The sequence below is a fragment of the Cryptomeria japonica genome, unplaced genomic scaffold, assembly GCF_030272615.1.
Source record: "Cryptomeria japonica unplaced genomic scaffold, Sugi_1.0 HiC_scaffold_349, whole genome shotgun sequence".
Classification (NCBI taxonomy): domain Eukaryota; kingdom Viridiplantae; phylum Streptophyta; class Pinopsida; order Cupressales; family Cupressaceae; genus Cryptomeria; species Cryptomeria japonica.
The window spans coordinates 108,381-115,898 of NW_026729171.1; the positions used below are offsets into that span (position 1 = coordinate 108,381).

Genomic DNA, 7,518 nt, shown 5'->3' on the forward strand with positions numbered 1-7,518 from the left:
AGGGTGCAACACCGGGACTTCCCGGGAGGTCACCCATCCCAGTACTACTCCGGCCCAAGCGCGCTTAACTGCGGAGTTCTGATGGGATCCGGTGCACTAACGCTGGTATGATCGCACCCGTTATGAGCTTGTCGCAGTGTGTACTTAGCAAACCGCGACCCACGTGCGAATCCACCCCGGCCACCCACCCCCGTCGAGGTGCACACCCTCCCTCGCGAAGTGCGCCCCGTTCGCCAAGTGTGAGCCCTGCCCGGGTGCGCGCACCTTGCTAGGGCGTCGGGTGTGCACCCGGCCCGGCCTACGTGCGTGCACCTGGACGGGGCGTCGTGTGCGTGCAGTGTCCCGTCTGCAACGCGGTGCCCACACACCACCTCGGGCGCAACGACCTGCGCTCACATGTGGGCCGAGTGCACCTTGGTGCATGTTCGGGGCGCCTCGGGTGCACGCTCGATCTTGCCCCGGTGCACCAAGGCGCTCGGTTTGCCCCGGGTGCGCACTTGGTGCAAGGTGGGCACCCAAAATAGGGATCAAGCACCAAAACACAAGTTTCGGGATGCAAAATGGGACCCAAGGACCACAAATGCGTTCCAAGACCCATGATGGTCCACGAGAACAAAAATGTGTTCCGAGACTTAATAAACAAATATTGGGTTTTAGGAGAAGAAACATGCTCTGATGCCCAAAACGAGAATCGACCCCGAAAAGGCCACAGGCCAAAAGTGGGATGCGAGACAAAAAAAAATGGGACCCGAGGACCAAAATTGGGTTCCCAGGTCGAAGACAGGGCAACCGGACAAGAAACGACCTCTAAGGCTCGAAATGAGTCCCGACGACTAAAACTTGACAAGAAGCACCCATCAGGCACCCAACTCGACACCCATGGGATGCCGACCCACCCGGGCTTCCACCTAGCACACCTTGGCACCCACCCACCCTCGCACCCAACCTCGCACCCAACTTAGCACCTTTGAACCCACATTGGCACTCACCCTGACCCTGGCACCTTGGAACCCACATTGGCACTCACCTTGACCCTGGCACCCACCTTTGCACTCACCTTGGGACCCACCCTGGCTCCCACCTCGGCACCCACCCAGACACCCACCTTGGTTCCTTGGCACCCACCTTGGATCCTTGGCACCCACCCCGACACCCACCTTGGCACGCAACTTGGCTACTTGCCACCCACCTTGGCTCCTTGACGCCCACCCCGACAACCACCCCGTGACCTACCCTGGCTAGGGTTGGTGCACACCCACCCTGGTGCCCACCTTGGCACCCACCCCATGACCCACCTTGGCACGCACCTTAGTACCCACCCCGTTACCCACCCTAGGACCCACCCCGTGACCCACCTTGGCCAGGGTGGGTGCCTTGGTGCGCACAACTTGCCTGGGCTGCACACCAGGGCGGGCTCAAGATGGCACCCGCGTTCCGTTTTTTTCACTATCTTTCAAAACGGAAATTTTAAAATCTCGTTTTTTTTTTTTTTTTTGCCTTTTCTGGAAATTAGTGAAGGCAGCGCATCAAAGGTGCGCAATGCTGGTGCGAACCCGGGAGCGCTCCGATGTGTGCTCCAAGGTGCGGCGTGCACGAAGTCCGAGCCCGGCTTGCCCCGGGTGCGCACCTCGCGTGCACCTTCGCCGGGGTGAGCACCTTGGCTGGGTTGCGCGCCCTGGTGCGCACCAAGGAGCGCTCTGAAGTGTGCTCCAAGGTGCGGCGTGCACGAAGTCGGAGCTCGGTTTGCCCCGGGTGTGCACCTCGGGTGCGCACCTCGCGTGCACCTTCGCTGCGGTGGGCACCTTGGCTGGGTTGCGCGCCTTGGTGGGCACCATGCAGTGCACGAAGTCGGAGCCCGGTTTGCCCCGGGCGCGCACCTCCGCCAGGGTGGGCACCTTGGTGCGCACAACTTGCCTGGGCTGCGCACCAGGAAGGGCTCAAGATGGCACCCGCGTTCCGTTTTTTTCACTATCTTTCAGAACGGAAATTTTAAAATATCGTTTTTTTTTGCCTTTTCTGGAAATTAGTGAAGGCAGCGCATCAAAGGTGCGCAACGCTGGTGCGAACCTGGGAGCGCTCCGATGTGTGCTCCAAGGTGCGGCGTGCACGAAGTCGGAGCCCGGTTTGCCCCGGGTGCGCCCTGGTGGGCACCATGGTGCGCACCAAGGAGCGCTCCGAAGTGTGCTCCAAGGTGCGGCCTGCACGAAGTCGGAGCCCGGTTTGCCCCGGGCGTGCACCGCGGGTGGGCACCTTGGTGCGCATGCCTTGCCTGGGCTGCGCACCAGGGCGGGCTCAAGATGGCACCCGCGTTCCGTTTTTTTCACTATCTTTCAAAACGGAAATTTTAAAATCTCATTTTTTTTTGCCTTTTCTGGAAATTAGTGAAGGCAGCGCATCAAAGGTGCGCACCTCGCTGCCCACCACGGTGCGCAACGCCGGTGGGCACCCGGGAGTGCTTCGAAGTGTGCTCCAAGGTGCTGCGTGCACGTTGTCGGAGCCCGGTTTGCCCCGGGTGCGCACCTCGCGTGCACCTTCGTCGGGGTGGGCACCTTGGCTGGGTTTGCCCCGGCTGCGCTCCGAAGCGGGGTTATTGGAGCGCCGCCTCTTTTTTTGTCGGAGCGTTTGGTGGGGTTTCTCGCATTGGCTCTTCCCAGGCCCGGTTGCCACCCTGGCGCGCACGAAGTCGGAAGTAGGGTTAATTGCCCGGGTGCGCACCTTTGCCAGGGTGGGCACCTTACCTGGGCTGTGCACCAGGGCGGGCTCAAGATGGCACCCGCGTTCCGTTTTTTTCACTATCTTTCAAAACGGAAATTTTAAAATCTCCTCTTTTTTTTGCCTTTTCTGGAAATTAGTGAAGGCAGCGCATCAAAGGTGCGCACCTCGCTGCCCACCTTGGTGTGCTCTGAGGTGCGCACCCGGGAGCGCTACGAAGTGTGCTCCAAGGTGCGGCGTGCACGTTGTCGGAGCCCGGTTTGCCCCGGGTGCGCACCTCGCCTGCACCTTGGCCGGGGTGGGCACCCTGGCTGGGTTTGCCCAGGGTGCGCTCCGAAGCGGGGTTACTGGAGCGCCCCCTCTTTTTTTGTCAGAGCGTTTGGTGGGGTTTCTCGCATTGGCTCTTCCCAGGCCCGGTTGTTGGGTGCGCTCCCACCCTGGCGCGCGCGAAGTTGGAAGTTGGGTTAATTGCCCGGGCGCGCACCTTCGCCAGGGTGGGCACCTTGGTGCGCACACCTTGGCTGGGCTGCGCACCAGGGCGGGCTCAAGATGGCACCAGCATTCCCTTTTTCTCACTATCTTTCAAAACGGAAATTTTAAAATCTCGTTTTTTTTTGCCTTTTATGGAAATTAGTGAAGGCATCGCATCAAAGGTGCGCACCTCGCTGCCCACCTTGGTGTGCTCCGAGGTGCCCACCACGGTGCGCTCCGAGGTGCCCACCACGGTGCGCAACGCCGGTGCGAACCCGGGAGCGCCCCGATGTGTGCTCCAAGGTGCGGCGTGCACGAAGCCGGACCCCGGTTTGCCCCGGGTGCGCACCTCGCGTGCACCTTGGTGCGCACACCTTGGCTGGGTTGCGCGGCCTGGTGGGCACCATGGTGCGCACCAAGGAGCGCTCCGAAGTGTGCTCCAAGGTGCGGCGTGCACGAAGTCCTAGCCCGGTTTGCCCCGGGTGCGCACCTTCGCCGCGGTGGGCACCATGGCGTGCACGAAGTCGGAGCCCGGTTTGCCCCGGGTGCGCACCTCGCGTGCACCTTCGCCGGGGTGGGCACCTCGGCTGGGTTGCGCGCCCTGGTGCGCACCAAGGAGCGCTCCGAAGTGTGCTCCAAGGTGCGGCGTGCACGAAGTCGGAGCCCGGTTTGCCCCGGGTGCGCACCTTCGCCGCGGTGGGCACCCTGGTGCGCACCATGGCGTGCACGAAGTCGGAGCCCGGTTTGCCCCGGGTGCGCACCTCGCGTGCACCTTCGGCGGGGTTGCGCGCCCTGGTGCGCACCAAGGAGCGCTCCGAAGTGTGCTCCAAGGTGCGGCGTGCACGAAGTCGGAGCCCGGTTTGCCCCGGGTGCGCACCTCGCGTGCACCTTCGGCGGGGTTGCGCGCCCTGGTGGGCACCATGGTGCGCACCAAGGAGCGCTCCGAAGTGTGCTCCAAGGTGCGGCGTGCACGAAGTCGGAGCCCGGTTTGCCCCGGGTGCGCACCTCGCGTGCACCTTCGCCGCGGTGGGCACCATGGCGTGCACGAAGTCGGAGCCCGGTTTGCCCCGGGTGCGCACCTCGCGTGCACCTTCGCCGGGGTGGGCACCTCGGCTGGGTTGCGCGCCCTGGTGCGCACCAAGGAGCGCTCCGAAGTGTGCTCCAAGGTGCGGCGTGCACGAAGTCGGAGCCCGGTTTGCCCCGGGTGCGCACCTCGCGTGCACCTTCGCCGCGGTGGGCACCATGGCGTGCACGAAGTCGGAGCCCGGTTTGCCTCGGGTGCGCACCCCGCGTGCACCTTCGCCGGGGTGGGCACCTCGGCTGGGTTGCGCGCCCTGGTGCGCACCAAGGAGCGCTCCGAAGTGTGCTCCAAGGTGCGGCGTGCACGAAGTCGGAGCCCGGTTTGCCCCGGGTGCGCACCTCGCGTGCACCTTCGCCGCGGTGGGCACCTTGGCTGGGTTGGGCACCATTGAGCGCTCCGAAGTGTGCTCCAAGGTGCGCACCATGGCCCTCCAAGGTGCGCAGCATGGCGTGCACGAAGTCGGAGCCCGGTTTGCCCCGGGTGCGCACCTCGCGTGCACCTTCGCCAGGGTGGGCACCTCGGTGCGCACACCTTCTCAATGTTTTCTTGCCTTTTCTGGAAATTGGTGAAGGCAGCGCATCAAAGGTGCGCACCTCGGTGTGCTCCGAGGTGCGAACCCGAGAGCGCTCCGAGGTGCCCACGAAGTCGAAAGTCGGGTTAATTGCATTGTTTTCCCCGGGTGCGCTCCGAGGTGCGCAACATCGGTGCGCACCAAGGAGGGCTCCGAAGTGTGCTCCAAGGTGCGCACGATTCGGAGCTCGGTTTGCCCGGGGTGCGCACACCTTGGCTGGGTTGCGCACCCTTTGTGCGCTCCAAGGTGCGCACGAAGTCGGAGCTCGGTTTGCCCCGGGTGCGCACCTTCGCCAGGGTGCGCACCTTGATGCGCACGCCTTGGCTGGGCTGCGCACCTTGGTGGGCGCCATGGTGCGCACCTTTCGTGCGCTCCAAGGTGCGCACGAAGTCGGAGCTCGGTTTGCCCCGGGTGCGCACCTTGGTGGGCGCCATGGTGCACTCCGAGGTGCCCAAGATTGGTGCGCAACAAGGAGCGCTCCGAAGTGCGCTCCAAGGTGCGCAGGTGCGCGCGAAGTCGAAAGTTGGGTTAATTGTCCGGTTTGCCTCGGGTGCGCACCTTGCGTGCACCTTCGCCAGGGTGGGCGCCTTGGTGCGCACACCTTGGCTGGGCTGCGCACCCGGGCGCGCACACCTTGGCACCCGCGTTTCCTTCATTTTAAATTTTTTTTTTTTACAATCTCTCAAGTGGGAAATTCTATAATCTCAACTTTTTTTGCCTTTTCAGGAAACTTTTGAATGGAGCGCATCATTGGTGCGCTCCGAAGTGTGCTCCAAGGTGCGCACCTCTGGTGTGCTCCAAAGCTCTCTCCAGCTGCGTGCACCTGCCCCGGCCGCGCACCCGGCCCCGCCCAGCTTCGCTCACCTGTCCCGGGCGTCTGGTGCGGAACCTTAGAGTAAGAAACATCACCGTGCACCTTGGCCAACGTGCGCGACTCGACCGAGCGCGCACTGGCCGAGGTGCACACCGATTTCACCTGGGTGCGCGCGCAGCACCTCGGGCGCACCGGGGTGCGCGCACAACGCCCGGGTTGCACCGTGGCCTGTGTGCTCGGGGCGCCTCGGGTGCGCGCTCGGTGTCGCCCCCCGCGCGCGCGGTAGTGCGGGCAGCGCACCCCGGCCCGGCCCGGCCCCGACGAGAACGCAAACGGGCAAAAGGTTTATTCAAATAGCATTGCGACGCCCGGCGAAAAACTAAAAAAGGGTGCAACACCGGGACTTCCCGGGAGGTCACCCATCCCAGTACTACTCCGGCCCAAGCGCGCTTAACTGCGGAGTTCTGATGGGATCCGGTGCACTAACGCTGGTATGATCGCACCCGTTATGAGCTTGTCGCAGTGTGTACTTAGCAAACCGCGACCCACGTGCGAATCCACCCCGGCCACCCACCCCCGTCGAGGTGCACACCCTCCCTCGCGAAGTGCGCCCCGTTCGCCAAGTGTGAGCCCTGCCCGGGTGCGCGCACCTTGCTAGGGCGTCGGGTGTGCACCCGGCCCGGCCTACGTGCGTGCACCTGGACGGGGCGTCGTGTGCGTGCAGTGTCCCGTCTGCAACGCGGTGCCCACACACCACCTCGGGCGCAACGACCTGCGCTCACATGTGGGCCGAGTGCACCTTGGTGCATGTTCGGGGCGCCTCGGGTGCACGCTCGATCTTGCCCCGGTGCACCAAGGCGCTCGGTTTGCCCCGGGTGCGCACTTGGTGCAAGGTGGGCACCCAAAATAGGGATCAAGCACCAAAACACAAGTTTCGGGATGCAAAATGGGACCCAAGGACCACAAATGCGTTCCAAGACCCATGATGGGTCCACGAGAACAAAAATGTGTTCCGAGACTTAATAAACAAATATTGGGTTTTAGGAGAAGAAACATGCTCTGATGCCCAAAACGAGAATCGACCCCGAAAAGGCCACAGGCCAAAAGTGGGATGCGAGACAAAAAAAAATGGGACCCGAGGACCAAAATTGGGTTCCCAGGTCGAAGACAGGGCAACCGGACAAGAAACGACCTCTAAGGCTCGAAATGAGTCCCGACGACTAAAACTTGACAAGAAGCACCCATCAGGCACCCAACTCGACACCCATGGGATGCCGACCCACCCGGGCTTCCACCTAGCACACCTTGGCACCCACCCACCCTCGCACCCAACCTCGCACCCAACTTAGCACCTTTGAACCCACATTGGCACTCACCCTGACCCTGGCACCTTGGAACCCACATTGGCACTCACCTTGACCCTGGCACCCACCTTTGCACTCACCTTGGGACCCACCCTGGCTCCCACCTCGGCACCCACCCAGACACCCACCTTGGTTCCTTGGCACCCACCTTGGATCCTTGGCACCCACCCCGACACCCACCTTGGCACGCAACTTGGCTACTTGCCACCCACCTTGGCTCCTTGACGCCCACCCCGACAACCACCCCGTGACCTACCCTGGCTAGGGTTGGTGCACACCCACCCTGGTGCCCACCTTGGCACCCACCCCATGACCCACCTTGGCACGCACCTTAGTACCCACCCCGTTACCCACCCTAGGACCCACCCCGTGACCCACCTTGGCCAGGGTGGGTGCACCCACCCTGGTGCCCACCTTGGCACCCACCCATCCTAGCACCCAGCCTGTGACCGGGCTTGGAACCCAACCTTGCACCCGTCTTGGCCAGTGTGGGTGCGCACCCATC

At 63.2% G+C, this 7,518-nt stretch overlaps 2 non-coding genes across 2 annotated transcripts; both read right to left on the bottom strand.

The window, feature by feature from the left end:
- LOC131870809 (5S ribosomal RNA) lies at positions 1–119 on the bottom strand. Its single transcript, XR_009369111.1, has one exon. It is a non-coding gene; the product is annotated as a 5S ribosomal RNA (ribosomal RNA).
- Positions 120–6,035: 5,916 nt separating this feature from the next.
- Positions 6,036–6,154, bottom strand: LOC131870810 (5S ribosomal RNA). Its single transcript, XR_009369112.1, has one exon. It is a non-coding gene; the product is annotated as a 5S ribosomal RNA (ribosomal RNA).
- Between the last annotated feature and the right edge of the window lie 1,364 nt (positions 6,155–7,518).